The sequence below is a fragment of the Quercus suber genome, unplaced genomic scaffold (assembly GCF_002906115.3).
Source record: "Quercus suber isolate HL8 unplaced genomic scaffold, Cork oak 2.0 scaffold_79, whole genome shotgun sequence".
Classification (NCBI taxonomy): domain Eukaryota; kingdom Viridiplantae; phylum Streptophyta; class Magnoliopsida; order Fagales; family Fagaceae; genus Quercus; species Quercus suber.
The window spans coordinates 1,398,564-1,422,794 of NW_027069544.1; the positions used below are offsets into that span (position 1 = coordinate 1,398,564).

The 24,231-nt window shown below is 34.7% G+C and overlaps 2 pseudogenes; both read right to left on the minus strand.

The window, feature by feature from the left end:
* Positions 1–7,722: 7,722 nt before the first annotated feature.
* On the minus strand, positions 7,723–8,874 carry LOC112031253 (vacuolar iron transporter homolog 1-like; annotated as a pseudogene).
* A 9,205-nt stretch (positions 8,875–18,079) lies between these two features.
* LOC112020078 (disease resistance protein RPV1-like) lies at positions 18,080–23,909 on the minus strand (annotated as a pseudogene).
* Between the last annotated feature and the right edge of the window lie 322 nt (positions 23,910–24,231).

Here is a 24,231-nt window from a genome sequence, read left to right on the forward strand (position 1 = left end):
TGAAGTCGCGTACTGGGATCTGTGTAATTGATTAGTCACGTACTTGGGAGCCGTGTATCAAAAGGGGAACTATCACTACAGAACAAGTACAATTGGGTATTGGGGTAAGGGTTCAACTATGGGTTGGTAGAGGGTACTAGGATTTCTTTACTTGTAACTGCTTGTTGTGATAATAGTGGAGTTTCGGGAGTGGTGACTTGAAAATCACCCGGTGGGGTTTTTGCCGTTAGGTTTTCCCCATTCGTTAACAAATCACCGTGTTATTTATTTTCTGCTGCATAATTAATTTATTGGTTATTTGTTTGTGCTACCACGCGTTTGCATGTTAATTAACTTAATTAATAAACTTGGCTAAATTAATTGGTTAATTAATCACTAGGGGTCAATACATTTTTGGCCTATCAATATTTCCAAGAAGAGGAGGCTGTTTGAGTGGCCATAGAAGGAAATGGAAGCAATTGGATCAATGACCAAAATTTTCAGTGCGTAAAATGAAAAGCTGTTGACGAGCAAATCTTGGAAGGTGAAAGCGAGTGAGGTTAAAAATTGAGAATTGGGTTAGCGTTGTGCTGCAAAGAAAGGGAAGAAGAAGAAGAATAATAAAGATAAAGGTGAGGTTAGCATCAGGATGATGACATTGTATTGCTGGAAAGAGAGAAGAAAAAGGAAAACAAACAAACAAACCTTTTTTTTTTTTTTTTAATTTCAAGTCACTACTACGAAATTTCTGAAAGTTATGTTTAATGTCACTACTTCAAAATTTCTAAAAAGTATTTTAATGCTAATGCCTTTTTTTTTTTAATCCACAATGAATAAGTTTCGTTTTCCTTTTGCAGTCAAGTCAACGAAAAAAACATTTTGAATATACATCATTGTAAGTTTTTTTAAAAAAAACCTTCTCCCCTTTCCCCATGTGTGTGTGTTAAAAATACTTAGTATTCTCAAAAAAAAAAAAAAAAAAAAAGTCAACGAACCAATAAAAGTTATTGATGATGTACAAAAATCTTCAGTGAGTTGATGGCCCTTGAATGCTCCAATGGGTACCTGAAGAACAAGAACCTAACAGAGAGCACCGGTGTAGTACCGGCCAAAGACTCTCCGAAGGTCAAGTCAGTGAATGAGAAATCTCTAAGAACTCTATAGTGAGAGAGCTAGGGATTTTTTGCGTACCTGGGAGAAGAGGAGAGTCGATGCTTATATAGTAGTGAGCAGTGAATCAAGATTCCTTGGATGTAGGGACCTTTCCATGTAGAGAAGATCTGGGGCTAGGGTTTCCCAGATTTTAGGGCTTCTTTTCCATATAGGGAAGATATGGACGTGTAGTAGGGTTTTTGAATGTGATGTGCAAGATATTTCCTTATGGGGACTTATGCATGGAGATTACGCAAAGAATTGTGGGACCCACTACCTTTGTCCGTCGGCTTGATTAAACGTCCGTCAATGTGTAGATGAGGAGATAAGGATTGACCCAACTGTCGATTTCCATTTGTCGCGTGTTTTTCCATGCCGCTATGACGGACCAGAGGGACCATGTGACAACAAGTGTATGATTAGGATCGTTGGTCCCTGAGGTTGTTTAGCTAGACGGACGGAGAGAGGATCATTTAGGACAAATGAGTAACAAAATTTCCTACTAGACGAAAATGCCCTCATCAATTATCATAACTTTTGAGTGAAGTTTGTGGTTTACATTTATGTTAAAATTTCTTTCCATCTTTCTTGTGTGCGCATTTGTTTCTAAAAAAAAAAGAATGAATAATTGTCTCACATTGCTTAAGAGAGTGTTGTATGTAGTATAACCTACCCTACGCTCTCTTAAAAGTTACCGTGGCTTTTGAGAAGTCAACAAACAAGTGCTTCGTTCCATTAAATTACCACTTAAATGATTCTCTAAACAAAAAAAAAAAAAAAAACATTTACTTTTTTTTTTTTTTTGGGCTAAAACCATTTACATACTTAAAGTTTAGTCATTTATTATTTATCCCCTAATTTTTAAATATTTGGACTAGTAACATTATGTAGCATTTTATTTGAAGTTTCTTCCCATGTTCAATGTTGATATATCTGTAAAGTATCAATTAAACTCAAAATGATGTAATTATAACATACTAGTCGTTTTGAACCCATGAAAAAAAAAATCTACATTATTATTATTGAGGAATTGCAAGACGAGTATATGAATATTGAGGCAAATGACCTTTCTTTATTCATTGGAGGGACTCAAGATGCAACATCAACTCGCACTCACATGCGGACATGCAAAACAGGCTTAGGTGTAGTTAATCTTTGTCGTATAGGATGCTGACTACATATGTTCTCTTAAAGTTTAAGAAAATTCCTTGAAAACCTTAACTCACATATATGGCTCTCATAAAATTCCTTGAAAACCTTTACACATCACTTTTTATTATTCTTTAATACTTTGATGTAATACTTTGTTTTACTAACCACTTCTTCCCCAAGGCCCCACGTCACTACCTCATTACTTCTCTTTCTCTCTTTTTTTTTTTTTTTTTTTTTTGAAGGAAAATAATTTAATATTATAAATATGTTATTGAGCTAAAATTGGAGTTGTGTAAACATTATAATATATATATATATATATATATATATATGCTTTTAAATTTCTCTCCTATTGCTCTTAAATTGGTATATGTTTACCATTATATAAAAAAATATACTTAACAATATATCGAAAAAAAATATATATATTTAACAATTTATTAATAAACGTATCCCGCCGTACTTACACCCTACCTTTTTTTTTAATTTCCTAATCGCCGTATTGCACCCGCATCCGCATCTGCATCCGCATCCGCACCCGAATCCGCACCTATGCTTCCTAGAAAATAATTGCCTAGCACTGATGGCCTCAATTTACTAGATTCTCTCATAAGATCCTTCTAGTTTCCATATTGCGAATGGGCACTATGAGACAGAGGGTCCGGCCTTCACAAGTCAACAATTCATTTTTTAATAGAGTTGGTGTGCAAGTAGCTCTCCTCTTCTTCCTGGTACCTACCTGATCCAACAACTATTTAAACAAAACTAGATATTGGTTGTTGATGGGAACATGCATGTGGAAGTCTTCGCATGTGCATAGATTATTAGTAAGCAAGTGGCCTACCCCTCAAGTTGCTATTTGTTAAAAGATTAATTCTATTATATGTTTCAATTTTGGTGGTGACAGATTCTACCGTTACAAAGCTGCTTTATGATTTATTGGGACAACATTTGTAAACCAAAACTTGGAGTAAGGAAGACTAAAACATATACAACAACAACAAAGTCTTAAAATTTAAAATTATCTTAAGAGGGCTCGGAGTAAGCAAGTAGTCCCAAAATATATACAAATTTTTAAAATGATATTGACATTTTTGAAAATACGAAGAGTGCGTTAAGTACAATAATGATTATTTACAATTGAAATAAAAAAAATATAGATAAGATGACCTCAAATGAATTTAGAATTTAATGTTGATGCCAAATGACTAGAAGTTCTTTCTTTCAAATAAAATGTGACCAAAAAGGCCTACTTGATGATGAGATATTAAAAAGCGAAGGCTCTCTAAATAGAATGTGTTTCTTCTTTATTGAATCAAGTAAAAGGAGAGAGTGCAAATAAATATCTGCTATTCTGCTATATATGCATCAGAGCAGAGCAAAGGAAATGAGGGAAAAGAAATGGCGCCAAAATTCCAACAAACTAACTACTTAGCGCTAATTACACAGAGCCAATCATGTCATGACACCTGGACAGCTTCAGTAACTGTTTCTGGTGTTAAGTTGTGCACGTGCTGATCTTGTGACTTCATTTAAGTCCAACACTGCCGTTTTGTTCCTTCTTATATTTTTTGTTCAGCTACACTACACGACACCGTTTCTTTTCTTTTCTTCACAGCATCACCATGTGAGGAACAGAGAGACAGGCATTAATAAAGCGATCTTTATCTTTATCTTTATATTTTTATCTCACTTTTGACTAACAAAAAGAAAAGTAGACCTTTCTTTGAGTGCGCCCTTTATTCCTTACCCTGTAGAATAAAGTCTCCAAAAAAAGAACAAAGTAAAAATGAGGCAGCATTCACATGTCTGACTAATTAACCATTCACACATATAAAGAAAAAGAAAGAAACGGCTTGAGTTTAAAGCAGCGTATGTGTGAAGTTGAAGTGGTGAGGAACCATTATATTATAGCAATGGAGAAGGAAAAGACAAGGTATCTTTAAAAATTGTAACTTTTATTCTTAAATAGACTATTGGATTTTGTTAGAGCATTTACACTGTGCATTAACTATTAAAATATACTAACTTTATAGCATGCGCGTTATGCTCCTAGTCAGAAATGCACTATCTAATCTTGAAACAAAATAAATGTATAGCAACTAAGACATGATAAGATTAATATTTAACTCTAAAATTGAGCTCAATGATTGCGCATCAGACCAATGCATGTGAAATATTAGTTTCCTGCTTAGGGAGGGAGGTAGAAATTTATACAAATCAATAATTTTTTGTTAAATGAATTAAAGATTACACATTTGAGTATATTAATTTTTTGTGGGTTCTAATTAGGTCAATTGGTAAATATGCCATAGGCTAAAACTTTATAAACAAAAGTTTTAGGTAACATAAAATGTATATAAATCAATTAATTTTAAGTAAATTAAATAATAAATGTCACTTTTATATGCCTTAATATACAAAGAAATATCATAGAAATATAATCATAACATTAAATGAAAACTTTTCTTTTTTGTTTATAGGTTGCAATGTAGAACATGTCTCAAATTTGTAACCATAAAATTTATAGCATCTTTTCCTGTAATGGAAAAAAAAATCCATGCATACGTGTATCCCTTACTCTCAAATTACAAAATGAAAAGGAGTTTGTTTTAGGGGAAAAAATAAAGAAATTTTACTAAGTAGATAAACTTATATTTTTGGAAACATATGCTTTAAATGCTCTTAAAGTTAATGAGTAAAATGTATAAAAAAGAAAAAGAAAAAGAAAATATAGATAAATTGGGGAGCGAAGTGTTAATTCTCACTATTCAAAAATAATAATTAAATATAAAAGTTACATGAAGTCAAGTGATGAAAAGAAAATTCAAATCCAAATGATCTTGTGTCAGAGAATCGAGAAATGCCACATTCCATAAGACCCAAAAAATAAATAAATAAAATGTTGAAGAATCACGTACACATAAATCTTTTTTTTTTTTTTTTTACTATTTTTTATTAACCTTATAATGTACTATTTTATGTATTTTGTTTCAATTTTTAAGATATTTTTAGTAAATTTTGCTTATATTTACAAATTTAATATATTTATTTATATTTAAATAATTATTAAATTAATTATAACGTCATCACGGTCCAACCCCGGTTCAACCTCAGTTTGACCTTAAAAACCTTGAACCTCTCTCTTTTACGGTTCAATGAATGGTCCGGGTTTCAAAACCTTGGATTTTATATGGATTATTTGTATCCATATAGTGGTTTTTCAATAGGACATATTTTTCTTTGATTTTCCATTTCATGACCAATCTTGGATAATATAATTTTATTTATTGTGATTAATTTTTAATTTATTTATTTCAACATTGTCAATCACTTAGGGTTCTAATTTTTTTGGATTTATTTACTTATAATTTAAACTCTGTTGTAATTGTGCTTACACAAAGAAACATCTAATAATAGTTATAATAATGTGGTCTTACATAGGTGAGTTATGAGGTGGTTATCTCAATTTTCGCACTAAGTATTATAATTAGAAAATTAAATTGGACATATGATGCAACATTAGATAATAATCAGAAACTAAGTTGGATTATGACTACTCTTCGACTTTAATATATTAATATACTAGGTTGTAATCCATGTTTATGCATGAAAATATTTAATAGTAGTAATGATGAGATAATCTTACTAAGGTGAGTGAGTGACGTATTAAACTTTGACAATGTTTGATCATTTTTCATTTATTATTTAATTAGCTTGTTACCCAAAAATTATGTAAGATACTAGAAACAAAATGAAATGTACAAAATAAGAAGAAAAATAAATTGATATGTATATATATACTAGTTTGTTTCGGCAAAAATTTTCATTGAAATTCCTTTGCCTAAGATATAAATATTGTAAAAATAGACAGACAAATAGAAATAGGCACTACAAAAAACATGAATTATAATAGTGGTCTTTTTTGTAGTGCTTACAAAAAATGCTACTAGAGAGGGTTTATTGTAGTGGATTTTCAAATCCTACTATAAATCTCTTTGCAGTAGCGGGTTTTTTTTTTTTTTTTTGGTAGCGGTTTCTCAATTGCTACAATATACTATATATTTTTTTTTCCTTTTTCTTTTTTGTTACTTCTATAGGTGCTTTCTAAATACAAAACCACAAAGTTTAGTCCTTTTTGTTTTTTATACTCCAACGTAGATAACTAACACTCTAATGACCAAAATATATACCCCTAAAATATTCATAATGACACAAATACCCCTAGAACTGAAAATGACCAAAATATCCCAAGAATTAATGTCCGGTAATTAGAGAAATTTTTGTAAAATTTTCAAAAAGAACAATATATCCCTAGACCTCCAAAAATACAAAATACCTTAGGAAATATTTAAATGAACAAAAAATAAATCCCTAAAATCACTAAATGATAAAAATACCTCCCAAACCATAGTATTACTACTATTATCTATTGGTTTAAACTTTAAACTGTGAAGATGTTTATCCTCAGCAATCTAGCATTTATTCTATGTGATTAGAAAGATTACTAATATAATAAATATGTTTATTTTGTTATATTAATTATTTTAAATGAAATTTAATATCATTTTTCTAAGATTTATACAAGAAACAATTGAATTTTTCTCATATTCTTGCTCAGATTAAGTTGTTTTTGCAACAATTGAAACAGTGTCCAACAAAAGGGCAAAAAAATAATTTTAGTTACACACAATCAAGAAGGTAAATAATAATAATAATAATTGAAGGACATTTACATTTTTTTTAGTAGGCATGAAACATGTCTGTCTATATTGGCCACTATATCATGCAATTTTCAATTTGTAAACACACACACACACACACACATATATATATATATATAGTATGATCAAATTGCTACAATATTCTTACTGTTGGGGTGGGAGATTTGAACATTGATGTCTCTATTGGAAAAGTGTCAACCAATTAACCTTCAAGATTCTTGGCCAAAATTATTGAAATATTGGATAAAACTAATCATAAGTTTCCCTCAGTAGTTTTATGAACTGCTGCTAAAGGATCTATAGTTGCAGTTACATAATCGCTAGTATAAATAATTAATTTTAAAAGCGGTTTTTAATTCTCAAAACTGGTGCTATAGATATTTTCTATACCAGCGATTCCTAATACCATTGCTATAACCTATATTGATGGAAACTTAACATCGGTTATTCAAGTTGTAGTAGCGGCTTAGAAAACCGCTGGTATAAACCTATCTGACTTTAGCAACAGTTTTTAGTAGTTTTAGTAGTGGTTACAACTGTTGCTAAAAAAAATAGTTTTTTTTTTTTTTTTTTTTTTTTTTTTTTTTTTAAAAAAAAAAAAAAAAAAAGTTTTTGTTTTTGTTTGTAGTGATGGGAATTCTCAATATATTCATTTGTGCTTGTAATACTACAAGATAGGTACTACAAGAAAAAGACTTGAAAAACTAACATACGATTACAGTCCAGACTTACCAAGTTTGGTCAAGCCATAAGTAACTCCCATAGCAATCCAACCTTCGATCAAAAAACTTATGGAGGATTTCAATAGGTGTCTTCCCTAGAAAAGCATCTAGCCCTCCAAACCCTAACTAGGCAAAATTCACAACCCCAATTACCACTCCCACCCTCACTGCATAGTCCTTTATAAACACTGCCCCTAGTAGCGATACTAATGCTCACATTGCAAATGAAAGTGCTGATGCTCCAGCTGCATGCCAAGGGTTTGGCAATTTCTCTTTCTCAGCATTTCGTTCCTCCACTCCATGTTATCATTGCTACCATCTCTCTTCATTTGTGCCATTTCAATGTCGTATATATTGTGAGTAACAGGGGCGGAGTTATAGCAAGGCTTGGCCTCCCAAAATTTAAAAAAAAATTATTTTATATTATGTATAAATATTAAATATTTTAAATATTTAGTTACAAAAATAGAAGTTGGCCCCCCAAATGTTTGAGTTAATCCAATGATACTCTCAAAAACTAATATAATTTGTCATAGAGACAATGTAGTTTTTGTTTTCTCTAATTTGTTTTTTTGTACATGTTTAATATTAAACTAGACTGCTTTTGTATAATATTAATATTGGATTTTAAAAGATGATAAGTTCCCTTAAAAAATTATCTTGCGAATATACATTGTGAAAGTTGTTAATTTTATATACAATATATTTATAAATTATGACATACTCTAATACCAAAATATTAATGTTTATATTTGTGTATGTGCGTTTACGTATGTGTGTAAAGATTTATCTTGACTCGAGACTAATATATTAGTAACAAAATTTGGCTCCTAAACAAAAAATCCTAGTTCCGCCCCTAGTGAGTAAACAAAGACGAGCTTTCCGATTGCCATACTACATGCTCCGGCATCCAACCCAGCAACCTCAGAAAAGATCATGGATTAAAAATCCGTTCGGACAGCTCCAACTTCAATCATAAAGGACGCAGTGGAAAGCAACAAATCATTTGCACCCAAGATGGCAGTTCTAAGCCATTTTCCCCTTTTGGTGTAATCTAATTCATCGTTTTTAGTTTGTAGCTCAACTTGGAATGATTTGACTTTGTTTAAGGGTGATGGTTGGTCGTGAACTTGATTGGCTACCATGGAAGAAAGGTAGTAAAAAAAACAAAGCAAGTAAGGCTACGATAGTGAAGAAGATTATAATAATGGTTATGTGCAGAAGAGTGTGGAGGGCACACTCTCAGGGAGGTTATTTATAATGAGAAATTTTGAGATTAGATATTTTATTAAGGGAGGTGCAGTGGTGGTCTTAGTGGAATCTAATGTGTGTTCACACTCGAGGTTATATATATATATATATATATATATATAATTCGGAAGCTTAAAAAATTAGTGGAAGCTGTTCTTTAACAATAAATTAATGAGCATAACAAGCCACTAAAAGTAAAACTCATCAAAGCACAAGTGTTGCCTTTAAATCCAATTATCTTAAAAAAAAAATAAAAAATAAAAAACCATATAAATCACATAAAATTGGTGTTCATAACACACCCCTCCCATGTTAATCAAAATTTAGGACACGTGACATTTAAATTTAAAAAATCCATTAATGATTTTTTTATTTATTTAAAAAAGTCATAATTAAACCACACAAAATTAATAAATGCCATTAATCTCATGTGTGGCTAAAATTGGAGGGGATATAATCTTTTTGTTAAACACGTACCATTGATTGTAGTGCCATCCAGATATATTAGCTGCTTCATGTAGAGCTTCTCTCCATCTCTGAATTTTCTTATTATCCTTAAATTTTTCGTGATGTTTATCTAGGGCTTCCCCAAATTTTCCCTTTTGGTTATGTACATTTGATGGATCCATATTGTAAAAAACTGGTCGCACCTCCATCTGGTCATTCTTCTTACACTCGATAATCTTGACAAGTTCATCCAAACACCAGGTGGAAAATGCATAATTTTTAGAGAATACAACTATTGAAATCATTGAATTTTCAATAATTTTGAGAAGTTCCTCAAAAATGTTTTCTCCCCTTCGGAGTTTATCATCAATGAAGGTTTAATGCCATTACGATCCAAAGCCTGATACAAATAACCCATAAAACTAAGGCGGGTATCTTCACCTCTAAAACTTAAGAAGACTTCAAAGTTCTTGTGTCGTTGGGTGACTATTTCGCCGGTCATAAGAGCCATTAGGATTTTTGAGTAGATAGTTGGGAAGAGCTGAAAGAAAGAAGGAAAGAAATATAGATGAGATGAAAATTTGGAAGAGATCGATGAGGGTTGAGGAAACAATTTGGACGCAGATACTCCTGGATGCAAATGACACATTGACCTGGATCGTCAATATATGACTCAGTAAAGTGACCGATATTCATATACATGTTGATGCTTTGGCAGAGAGAGACAGGGGAGGGGGTTTACACTTTCACACTCTGTAGCACAAGCGAGACCCACACGGTTTTGCATAGGATTCTAATCCTATGGAATACTCCAGTATCTACCAACTAATCAGTAATCACCACACCAATATCTGTAGATCAATTATTAGGATGGTTGTTAAAACATTCCAGCTCATGCTCACGTGTTCAATCACCTCCCAATATCCTTGCATACGTGGCATCATCTACTGCATTGAGTACAGTACCTGATCATAGTGAGGCATTGCTTCAATCATGATCATAGCAGTTGTTTGATCAATGCCTTGGTTATCTTGGAGTTGTGAACTGATTTGATTAGCAGAATGAACTTCTCCTTGATGCAAGGAAGCATTTTGCTGAGCTGTTTTAACACTCCCCCTCAAGAGCAAAGCTCTTGTTTCTTGATTATGCTTCTGATACTCTGGATATTGTATTTTGTGAGCAAAAATGTTGATTACTCCTAGTCTTGATAACAATTCAGAAAATTGATCAACCCCAAGTGCTTTTGTGAATATGTCTGTTAATTGATTCCTTGAGGAGACATAAAACATTTTAATGGTGCCATCCAACACTTTGTTTCTGACTACATGACAATCTGCTTCGATATGTTTTGATCTCTCATGGAATACTGGATTTGCAGAGATATGTATAGCTACCTGGTTGTCACAGTACAGCAGCACTGGTCTCTCATGTGGTATGTGCAAGTCCCTTAACAAGTAAAGTAACCAAGTAACTTCACATGTGGTGGTGGCCATGGATCTGTACTCTGCTTCAACAGAGGATCTTGACACTATGTCTTGCTTTTTGGATCTCCAAGAAATTAAAGATTCACCCAAGAAAACACAGTAACCAGTTAGAGATTTCCTTGTGTCAGGGCAGCCTGCCCAATCAGCATCACAAAATGCTTTTAGCTGCAGGTCTGATTCAACAGGAAAGAATACTCCTTGTCCTGGTGTACCCTTAATGTATTGAAGGATTCTAATAGCTGCCTTCATGTGTGGACTTCGAGGTTGAGCTAAAAACTGACTTAATCTATTAACTGCATAGGCTATATCAGGTTTGCTCAAAGTTAAGTACATTAATTTCCTATCAATCTCCTGTACTGCCCTGCATCTTTAAGTAACTCCCCATCTGCCTTGGATAATTTCAGTTGTTGCTCCATTGGTGATTGACAGGTTTGCAACCAACATTCCTGCCTCTTTGAGAACCTCAAGAGCATATTTCGTTGGTTAATGCTGATACCTTTAGCACTTGCAATCTCCAAACCCAAAAAGTATTTGAGTGATCCAAGGTCTTTGATTCCAAAATTCTGGTCTAACAAGGATTTTAGCTTGGTAACACAAGCTGAATCATTTCCTGTGATTATGATATCATCTACTACACCAATAATGCATAATAAGAAAACCATCCCAGCATGGATCAAACAAGGAGTGATCTGCCTGAGATTGTTTGAAACCAAGCTGCATAATGGTAGCAGAAAGTTTGGCATTCCATTGCTTGAAGCTTGTTTGAGACCATATAAAGACTTCACTAATTTGCATACCAAAGGATTAGAATTGGAAGTGGAATTGGAAGTGGAATTTGGAGACTCCCCCTTACTGTGATAACCAGGAGGCAAATCCATGTATACCTCCTCATCAAGATCACCATGGAGAAGGCATTATTTATGTCTAGCTGGTGCAAAGGCCATCCTTTGGCTGAAGCAAGAGCAATCAAAACTCTCACAGACACAGTCTTGCAACAGGACTGAAGGTCTCCAAGAAGTCCAACCCTTCCCTTTGAGTGTACCCTTTAGCAACCAACCGTGCTTTGTATCTCTCCACAGTCCCATCAGGATGCAACTTCACCCTATAGTCTTTTACCTGGTGGCAAATGGGTAAGCACCCAAGTGTGTGTTTGTTCTAATGCTTGAATTTCCTTATCCATAGCCTCCCTCCAAAGAGGGTCTGCAACAGCTTGGTGGAAGTACTGAGGTTCCTGATGACCATGACTGACAGTCATGAGATAGGACTGATAAGTTGGATCCAAATGGCAATAAGTAAGACAATCTCCAATGTCATAAGGAGTTCCTGAGACATGAGAAGGGCCAGCTGAAGGTGAAGTGGTAGCTGAATTGCAAGCATAGTCTTGTAAGTACACTGGAGTTTTGTGAGTTCTGGTGGACTTTCTGGTTGGTGGAGGATCTGCATTAGGAATGTTAAGAACAGAAATAGCAGAATCAAGGGAATTTGAGTTAACCAAAGGGGCACAAGGAGGTGTAGGACTGGGTGGAATAGTGGAAGAAGGATGGGAAGTGGAAGTTAAAGGGGAACAAGGAGGAGAAGACTCAATGGGATATCTGGTATGCTAACAGGAGTAACAACGGATCAATAGCAGAAACATGAGCATCAGTCTCAGCAATAAAAGGATCAGAAAAATCTTGTACAGCAGTAGCAAAAGGAAAACTATTTTCATGAAAGTAAACATCTCTGGAAACAAAAACAGCTTTGGTAGACAGATTCATTACTTTGTAACCTTTGACTCCAATAGGATATCCCAAGAAAACACATTTGGATGCTCTTGGATCAAATTTGGTCCTATTGTGAGAGAGGGTGGAAGCATAACATAGGCACCCAAAAACCCTCAAATGAGAATAAGTTGGGACTTGACCAAAAAAATTTCAAAAGGAGTTTTATGACTTAAGACTGAAGATGGAGTTCTATTGATTAAGTAAGTGGCAGTAAGAATGCAATGCCCCCACAAATGCAAAGGTAAGTTGATTGAAATCTAAGTGCTCTTGCAACATTTAAGAGATGTTGATGTTTCCTCTCAACTATTGCATTTGTTGAGGGGTTCAACACAACTCAATTGATGCAAGATGCCCCTCTTTGAAAGAAGGTAGACATGATGAATTCAATCCCATTATCAGACCTAATGCATTTAACCTTACTAGAGAATTGTGTTTCTATCATGATGCAAAATTGTTCTAAGATGGCTTGGGTTTGGGATTTGTGTTAAGGAGATAAACCCAAGTGCATCTTGAACAGTCATCAACAATGGTTAAAAAATATTTGCAGCCATCAATGGTTGGAGTTGAAAAGGGTCCCCATAAGTCACAATGAATCAAATCAAAGCAATGACTAGAGATATTTGAACTTGAAGTGAAAGGTAATCTCTTTTGTTTAGCTAAAGGCAAACTTCACAAGTAACCATTTTATTAACATTGAAAGAAGGTACATCATTATGTTTCAGCAGTGCCAATTTTGCATTTGACAAATGTCCTAATCTAAAATGCCAAACATGGGGCTGGACATGAACATTATTGACAGCATGAACATTATTGACAGAATTGAAAACATTAGAACAATTTGATGAGGCTGAGATGCTCTTTTCCAGCAGATATAATCCGTTGCATTCCTTACCCAGACCAATTGTGCTCCAATGAGCCAGGTCCTGGATGAAACAAAGAGTTCCAAAGAACATAAGGCAGCAAGATATGGACTTAACCAATTTACTGACAGAACAAGTTTTGGGGAAATTTCAACAGTTCCTATGTGTGTAACTAAGGCTGACTCTCCATTTGGAAGATTAACAAAGGTGTTCAAGACAGCAGTAATAGAAGAAAAACAAGACACAGAATGCACCATGTGATCTGTGGCTCCTGTATCAATTACCCAATCAGATTCATGGAAGGCAGTCCTATCAACTTTTCTAGCAGAAAATATGGAATGCTGAAAAGAAGGATGAAAAGAAAAATTTGAATGATTACCTGACATGAGTGTAGGATTGAAAACAGGGTAGGTATTGACCTGTGACTGTGAAGAAGATCCTATCAGTCCAGAACCTTCACCAGAAACTCCTCCTGCACCAGTAGCCATACAAGAAATACTTGCATTTGCAGCATGATGTGTATCACCAAGAGCAGTCCCTGTCCTAGTGGTTCTGAGTTGAGAAAAGCTAGCAATTTCTCGCATTGCGCTTTGGAAATGGGACACTGATTCCCAGCAGTCAAAGCACGATCTCCAGAATTGAAAGATGCTTGATTTGCATTGGCTGTTGGCTTGCCTTTTGGCTTGTAACCAGGTGGATAGCCATGCAATTTATAGCATTTTTCAATGGTGTGCCCTGCCATGTTACAGTGAGTACAGAAAGGCCTTTCCTTTCTCCCATTTCCTTTGAAGCTTCCCTTGGAATTGGCGTACATTGCCATTGTCTCAGACTGAGAGGAACCAGAACTTCCATGACCAGCACTCTTGTGAGATTCCTCTTGTAAAATCAATGAATAGACTTTGCTCATTGAAGGAAAAGGATCCATCATGAGAATTTGGCTTCGAACAGTGTCAAAAACCTCATTTAGTCCCATCAGAAATCTCATCACATAAGCCTTGCTATGAGAATTACTCAGAGTCTTCATAGCACCACATGAACATTCTGGCATTGGTTCATAATTCAGCAGTTGATCCCATAACCGCTTGAATTTGGTGTAGAACTCAGTCACAGACATTTGATTTTGACGGATTTGAGAGATCTCAGTTTACAAATTGTAGATCTTTGGTCCATTTCCTTGTGAGAACACATTTTGGAGTTCAATCCACATCTCCCTTGCTGTTTCACAGTACATGATATTGCTTGACACATCCACATGCATATAATTAATCATCCAAGAAAGCACCATGGTGTTGCAGCTTTCCCAATCTTCATATAGAGGAGATTCAAGATCTGGCTTCACAATCTTTCCATTCACAAAGCCTATCTTCTTCTTCGCAGTAAGGGCGAGCACCATAGCTCTTGACCAGGATTGGTAATTTCTCATTCCCAACAGAGGCTGTGTAACGAGAATGTTCCCTGGATTCTCACTGGTATTCAAGAAATAGGGATTAGGAGTAACAGAAGCTGAAATGTTTGGTGAATTCGAATTTGTGTGCATGGATTGATTATTGTTAGGCTCAGGGGATGTATGAGTGGATTGGTTGTTTGCTCCATTGGACGCCATTGCAGGACCTTGAAGCTCTGATATCATTTCAAGTTTTGTGCTCTCAATCTAAATAGAAACTGAAGCTCTTATTGATTGAAAGAATGAAATGTGAATACCACTTAATACATACAAGTTCTGATTCTATACTTATATACAGAGGCTAAGGCAGTTAGCAAAACTATCAAATAACTAACTCCCTAAAATAAAGGAAAATCTGTTACAGCAACAGAGCAACTTCAAATGATAAATACTACCACACCAAATATATAGAGGCTTAAACATTCCACACACATACCTGAGAGCAAAACCCTGATGCAAGTCCTTCAAGATATGGGGTTAGTTTTGTTGCTGGATTAACAACAAAATCACTCAGGCCCTATTTAAGAAAAGAAATGCAAAGGAATTAAAAAGAAAAAAGAAAAAAAAAAAGAAATATACAGCCAAAAACAAATTATGTTTAGAGAATAGCAAGAAAGACCACGCGACTTACTAAAAAAAGTCACAGAAAAATAGTGTATCAGCCTTGCAAATTCATCAAAGCTACCAATTTCATTGAGATTTCTCTTCCTCGCAATCAGAGTCACCTTGTTCTTGTGTGCTTGAATTCCCAATCCAATTTCCCAAATGTGGAATGAATCTTTCAATTAAATCAGGGAGCCGTATCCTCTTTGGGTGTGGTACATGTACTTCATTATAGGTGAAGAGGGAGAAAATTGGAGGTGACGGATCCATTTAGATGGACTGAGTGCTAGGCAAATGGGCCAATAGTGGACGGATCCTAGGTGAACGGACACAGGGTGGACGGATCGAAAGGCCACGTGGCACTCAATTGATCATTATGTGGTCTCCAAGGAACCCTGAATGGAAACGACTTGCGTTCCAAGATTAACCCTAGTTCATAGAGTCCCAATATGAATAGAATTCTAACACAAGGAGGATTCTGGAATATACGCGCATTAATAGAGATCTTCTCTATAAGGAAAAGACTTGTTATGCAAGCAAAGGTTTTTTGGCTCTACACTACTATAAAAACTCAAAGACCCTCAGAGAACAGGTATGCATAATTGATTCCAGCTCTAGCACTTTAGAGTTGTGAAAAGATTCTAACTTGACCTTCAGAGGGTACTGGGCTGGTACCACACCGGTGTTTTCTGTAAGGTTGTTTCCTTTTGTGGTGCAGGTTTTGTTGTGCAGGTGTTGTTGCGAGTGTGGAAGGGCTGTGTGGCTCACTGGTGATTTTTTCAGCATCATCAATAGGTAAATTCTCCATAGGTCCATCCCCATCCCCATCATGGTCATCATGACTTTGCTTAAGTATGGTATGTTTTGCTAAATCGTCTAAATCATCCTCATCAAGAGTGATGCTGCAGCTGCAGGAACCAGCCATATTTTGTTTGAGATCTTCAATGTCTTGCTCATATACCAAACGAGCCCCGCATCTCGTCACCACCAAGCCTATACCTTCAATTTCAATTCCAACATCAACCTGACTCAATTGATCATTAGCATCGACTTGACTCAATATCTTGTCCCATAGCCCTTCCATAGAAAAATATTTTATCCAAAGGTGATTTGAATCAATCTTACCAGATTGCTCGGAAAAACCAAAGCTTAAGTAATCTAGAACTTTATATCCATTGACATTGCAGAGAAAATTAATAAAATGAGTAACTGGATGATTTTCTGAACTTTCCGAAGGATGTTGGAGTGGATAATGCTCGCAGAGCACAAAATACAAATACCAAAAAAGAAAATTTCCACAACTTTCCAATCAACCAAACAATGGGTGGTGTGGTGTGAAGTCAAAATAGTTGTCCTACATCTAAAAGATAAAATAGTTCACTTGGAAACCATTCCATTTGATTTTACGACACTGAAGTGTCATGCATCTATTGCATTCTCCTATGGAAAGTTGTAGTAAATACTATAAAAAGAGAGCAATAACAGAGAGTTCTGAATATACCATCCAACACAACTGAACAAAAATGACTACCATGCAATCAGTTCCACATGCTTTTTCGTCAGCTAGCAACGTGACAGTTTCTCCTTTTCAACAAAGTCCAAATAAATACTTCTTTGTATCCAGTATAAGGTAGCTAGCAGAAATTAGAAAACAAATTACCAAACTAAAAGAATTGCCAATGAATTTTCAAAAAGAAAAAAAGAAATACACAACTACAAACAATCTCACATAAAAGGGAGAAAAGATGGTGACTTACAATAAAATCAGAGAGAAAAAAAGTTGATCGGCAGTGCAAATTCCATAAAAGCTATAACTTTCATTGAGATTCCTCTTCCTCACCATCAAAATTACCTTATCCTTGTGTGTGTAAATTCCCAAACCAATTTTCAATTAGATTTACGTGAGGTGTTTTTTCATTAGAGGTAGCTTCTCCACTAGGTCTAGCCCCTTCCCCATCAGAGTCATCACTGCTTCGCTTAATTTTTGTATCTTTTTTTGATTCGTCAAAACCATCCTCATCATAAGGAGTGATGATGCAGTTGCTAGGCCTAGCCTTAGTTTGGTTTAGGTCTTCAATGTCTCGCTCAGATACCAGATGGGCCCCGCATTTTGTAACCTCCAATCCTGGACCTTCGGGTTCAAATTTAACTTCAATCTGGCTGAATCCATTAGCATCGACTTGATTTAATATTTCTTTCCATTTCGCTCCAAAGAATGTAGAGGGAAAATAATGCAGCCAAAGCTGATACGATTCAATCTTACCAAATTCCTCGAATAGAATACGACCCAAATTTCCAAATCTACGTTCGTGACCAACGTAACACCAAAGCTTATGCGTACCTATCATATATCCACAATCTTCAATATGAAGTTGATGAAGTGGATGATGCTTGTGGAATACAAAAACAGTGCACACAGCGATTCCCATAAATTTGTTACCTAATGAATTTGGGGGCACTAGCAGATTCACTGAACCCCCCACATTTTGGTGGCTAAACTATTTTGGAATTTCACTTCCAGGAATCTCGATGTGAAATGAATCATCTTCCTGATCCTGAAACATACAATTCATGATGCTTAGAACTTCACATGTGAGAGAGAGAAAGAGAGAGAGAGAGAGATAGAGAGAGTGAGAGACAGACCTGGTGATTAACGATATAACGTCTTAGCATTGTTGAAGACAGGTCACCGTAGCCTTGATTCTTAATCAATTTGTCGCAATTGAGAAGATGAAAAGCTGGCTGAAAATTGTATTATGATCTTAATGATAATGTTTCCAGTGAGGTACACTCTGTTGCATCAATATACCCAATATTTAATGGAAGCTTGGGCAACATTTGAAGATGAGTGCAACCAGCCATATAAAGCCATCTCAGATTAGATAGTTGAATGATACTTTCAGGAAAGGAAACAAAATTATTTCCCCTTAGATTTAAACATTCTAAAGATGACAAGCACTCAAGAACATTAGGAATTGTCTGAACATTGCAATAACTTAGATCAAGTTCGGTCAAAGAGCATAAGCCGATTAAAGAACGCTCTAGCATGCCCATAGGATCTAGACTTCTTCTGGGTTGCATAAAAGGAAATCTCATGAGATTATTAGATGATAGCCCCATGCATCTGGAGAGAGATAGTACTTTGAGATTTTTTAAGTGAACAACGGAAGAAGGTAGGCGCGTTATAGCAGTCCCACTCAAGTCTAACTCCTCCAAACTTTCGATTTTTCCCAAATTTTTTGGCAATTCATCAAGTTTTGAAAAGCCAGATAAATTAAGAGTTTTTAGAGACATCAAATTACAAATTGCAATAGGGAGACTTGAAAGGTTTTTGCAATCTTTTATAGCAGTCTCACTCAAACAAAGTTTTGACAAACGTGACATATTTTCCACAATATCTGGAAACTTCTTCAAGTTTGAACAACCACTAAGATACTTTCAGGAAGGGAAACAAAATTATTTCCCCTTAGATTTAAACATTCTAAAGATGACAAGCACCCAAGAACATTAGGAATTGTCTGAACATTGCAATAACTTAGATCAAGTTCGGTCAAAGAGCATAAGCCTATAAAAGAACGCTCTAGCATGCCCATAGGATTTGGACTTCTTCTAGGTTGCATAAAAGGAAACCTCGTGAGCTTATTAGATGATAGCCCCACGCATCTGGAGAGAGATAGTACTTTGAGATTTTTTAAGTGAATAATGGAAGAAGGTAGGCCCGTTATAGTAGTCCTACTCAAGTCTAACTCCTCCAAACTTTCGATTTTTCCCAAATTTTCTGGCAATTCATCAAGTTTTGAACAGCCAAATAAATTAAGATTTTTTAGAGACATCAAATTACAAATTGCAATAGGGAGACTTGAAAGGTTTTTGCAATCTTTTATAGCAGTCTCACTCAAACAAAGTTTTGACAAATGTGACATATTTTCCACAATACCTGGAAACTTCTTCAAGTTTGAACAACCACTAAGATTGAAAAATTCAAGAGCTTCCAAGCTGATCTTGTGAGGAAGGCTTTTGAGACATTTACAACCATTCAAATCCAATCGAATAAGCCTTTTAAGATCTCCAAGAGATGCATGTATCTTATATAGTCTTGTACAACGTTGGAGAATCAGCTGCTTAAGATTTGGGGCTCGACTAAGGTTCGGGATCTCAATCAAGTTTTGAGAGTCACTGAGGTCAATGAGTTTTAACTCGTTTAAAATCTATTATAAAACAAGAAATAATTAGACGAACTCAAGCTTTAATGAAAATGACGGAAAAAACACATTTGCATAAGTGAAAATCTTACCATAATTCCTTTCCAAAGTTGTTTGATTTTGCTGTAATGCATTCTCAATTCAACAAGTTTGTTTGGTTGGAAACTTGTTGGCCTGGATTTTAAAGGATATCCATGCCAATCTATTGCACGTAACTCATTAGAAAGATAACTGAGGCCTTGTGGAAGTTGGACAGGACCTCTAATGAGGCCTTGTGGAGGTTGCTCATAGCCAATTTTAAACAATCTCAATTTTTTCATCTTTGAGAAGGTTTTGGCACTCAAGTGTTCTTCTATTTCAATAGGTGTGTTTAGCTTTATGCCTTCAACTACCTCTGTTCCCTAATAATGAAGAGTAAAGAAATTAGAGTAATTGGCAAGTCTTTATAAGAAATTGCAAGAATATATATAGTTCAGTAGGCTTATGTGAAGGCTAATTAACTTACAATATTATTCTTCAATACAAAAAGTATGTCCTCATAAAGCGACAAGCTTCTACGTCCACCAAGCTCTTTAGGGGATTCATGACTAACAATTTCTTGACCCATTTCTTGTAGCAAATCATGCATCCATGTGGTTTCCTTTGGCTCAATGGTTATGAGAGATTTGTCTATAAGAATACCATATTGTAATCTGGATAGTAACCAAAACTTTTTAGTATATCTCTTATGCAATTCTTGTTCTCTCCTTTGAAAAAACATGCAATATCCAAAAATAATTCTTTCTGCATATTTGTCAACCCATCATAACTTATATTAAGAATATCTAAAAAAAATTTATCCGGCTCTACCTTTAGTTTATCCAGACTACTATTCCATTCATATATTTCTTTATCAAATAACAAAGAGCCTAAAACTTTAAGAGCCAAAGGAAGGCCCTTAGCATAATTTACAAAGTCCTGAGACAAATCCATATAATTTTCTTTAGGATCAGGCTTCTTGAAAGCTCTCCAACTAAAAAGCTTCAAAGCATCATCGTTATTCAACTGCTTGACTGTATATATAAAATTCATGTCACATCTTCTCAATAAATGACTATCTCTGCTTGTTACAATGATTTTACTCCCTGAACCAAACCAATCATGGTTGCCTGCTAATGCTTCTAGTTGTTCTTCTCCATCCACATCATCAAGAACAATAAGAGCCTTCTTATTACGTACTATATTCCCTAAAACATTGATTCCCTCAGAAATTTTCCATATATTTATTTCGCTTTCCATAAGGATCTTGGAAATAAGTTGTTTTTGTAAAGAAACTAGACCTTGATTTCTAGTTTCTTCTCTTACATTATCAATAAAGCTGCTAGCTTCAAAGTTAACAAAAATACTTTTGTAAATTTCTTGTGCAAGAGTTGTTTTGCCCATTCCACCCATCGATCCCACAAATCCCTACAAAGCGAACACCACCTAATCCTTCATCCAAATATGAATCCAACACTTCTTTTACACGTGAGTCTATTCCAACAAGGCCCTTGGAAAAAATACTTGAGAATTTAAAATTCGATTCACTAAATATCCTTTTAAGGATTTGTTGGATATCTAATGATTCATGACTGCAAAAAAGATAGCATAATTTTTTTTTTTTTTTTTTTTTTTGAGACAGAGCTAACCACTTTAAGGATACAAAATATTCAGCAAAAACACAATCTTAGCTTCATTCAGTAGCAAAAGGGGAATTCAAAAAATGTATACAATAGCACTGTTATGAGGGACAAAATTGCAAAATGCCCCTTTTGGGCAAACTAAGCAGCATTTTGCTATTTTTCTCAAACTAATTAGGGAAATGCCCCTCTTTTGAAAATCGAGTTTCTCAAAATCGATTTAGGCCCTATAGCGGCGTTTTTAAGGAGCTTATAGTGACGTTTTCAGGACCTATAGTGGCGTTTTGTAACTCGATTTATATAAAATCGAGTTATAGGTAAAAAAAAATTAAAAAAATTGCCTATAACTCGATTTATTGGAAGTCGAGTTACAAAACGTCACTATAGGTCCTGAAAACGTCACTATAGGTCTTTAAAAACGCTGCTATAAGGCTCCAGAAATTTTTTTTTTTTATAACTCGATTTTGAGAAAATCGATTTTCAAAAGAGGGGCATTTCCCTAATTAGTTTGAAAAAAAGAGCAAAAAGCTGCTTAGTTTGCCCAAAAGGGGCATTTTGCAATTTTGTCCCTGTTATGAGTTATGGCTATAACAGTTCTTTGAGTTGGGAGTGTGCCCTTTTTCTTTTTTCTTTTTTTGAGTAGGGGAGTACGTGTACCTAATTTTATTAAGTCCTTTGTTGTACATTTCTTGGATTTCTATTTCGTTCTTTTTTTTTTTCTTTTTCTTTCAACTTCAAAATAAAATAAAATAACCAAAAAAATTAAACTATTTACTGTATAATCCTACTTCTAGCCTAACCATGTGTCCAAGACATTAACAAACAAACCTGCTCATCAAAGCAATTTTACAGCTTTCAAAAGTGATTCCCAATTATTTATTTCGAAATTCAAATTTGACCACTACTCAATTTTTACATGATTCTTGATTTCTTATAAAAACTTACTAAATTATGGGTTCTAAGTTCTAACAACTACCTTGTTTTGTTGTTGTTGTTGTTGTTTTTTTTTTTTTTTTTTTTTTTTTTTTTTTTTTTTTTTTTTTTTTTAATTAGATACAAGCGGGTTTCAAACTTGTTATGTTATTTCTAGCTTTAACATTTATCTAACTCATTTTATTTTAACACTTCAGGTCTTCATGTTTTAGACTTTTAGGCAATTTTTCTTCTACAAAATCTAGGCTTTCAGAATGATGATGATGCCAATGTTTGATTTATAATGAATATACACTTGACTCTCTCTCTCTCTCTCTCTCTCTCTCTCTAGAAAAAAGGGAAAGAAAGTGATGCGTCTATCGTTTTAATTTTTTAATATATGTAGATTGATGTTCGCTCTCGAGGAAAAACTACTATAAGTTTCTTTAGAGAGAAGGTGTTCCTAAATTTCTCCGTCTGGCAATATTTGGCTAGTTGACACCTAATTTTGTTTTTAAGGTCACCTATAAGCTCTTCATAACAATAGTAAACAACTTGCAAAAATGATAAAGGTATGATAAATTAATCTACTAAGAAGAATACATGTGATGCATATTATGAATTAAGTAGATGACTAGACAAAGTTGTCTTGATCATGGCTTGGTGTGAGTCTTGTTATAAAAAGCAAAGCTTCATTGAATCGACAAATCACTTATAGAATGCAGATTACCAAGTTGTTGTCTATATTTTGAGGAATTCAGTATAGACTACCACGCATGAACCATATATGCCTCAAACTATGCATAAGTTCTTCTACCTATGTCCAATTTAAGCTTATAATTTCCTACGTTGGTATTATAAATACAGTGAGCAAATTGAAATTTTCTCTAGTTCGATTGGACTAAAAAAAGTAAATAAAATCTGTCATGTTAATCTACGCTACCGGAAAGTTGGAATGGCTTTAGAGAGTAGAAAATGACAAAATTGTACCATGTGGCTTTAAAAAATTGTACCATGAGAAAGATCCCAAGATTAACATAAAGGATGTACAAGCATGGAAGGATGTACCATGTGGCTGTAAAGCATCTTTCCATGCTTGTACATCCTTTATGTTAATCTTGGGATCTTTCTCATGTTTAGCAAAAGCTTCAGCAAGAGTCCCAGTCTGGTTCCGTACATGAGAGGGATCCACATGGTAAAAGACGGGCAAAACAATCAACCCATTGTCTGTCTTTCATGCATTCAACAATCTTTGCCAGTTCAATCAAGCACCACCTTGAAGAAGCATAGTTTCTTGAGAGAACGATAATTGCATACTTGGACTCTTCTATTGCTTTTAAGAGCTCTGTAGAAATATATTTTCCATGCTCAAGCTTCTCATCATCCCTGAAGGTGACAATACCTTTTTGTTTCAAAGCTGGATAAAGATGGTCTGTGAAATTCTTACGGGTGTCAACACCGCAAAAGCTCAGAAACACATCATATTCCCAAGTAGAGGAGGAGGCTGTTTGAAAGGCCGTAGAAGGAAATGGAAGCAAGTGGATCAATGACCAAAATTTTCAGTCACTTTCTCTGTAAAATAAAGAACCACCAAATTAAAGATAAACAGAGAAAAAAAGAAAGAAGAAATAGTTTTCAGTGCGTAAACTGAAAAGCTGTTGAATGGGCAAATCTTGGAAGGTGAAAGCGAGTGAGATTGAAAATTGAGAATTGGGTTAGCGTTCAGCTGCAAAGAAAGGGAAGAAAGAAGAAGAATAACGATAGAGATGAGGTTAGCATCAGGATGATGAGATTGCAGTGCTGGAAAGAGAGAGAAGGAAAAGGAAAACAAATAAACAAAGGAGATTGTCGGAGTTGGTGCGCCTTTTTTTCTTTTTT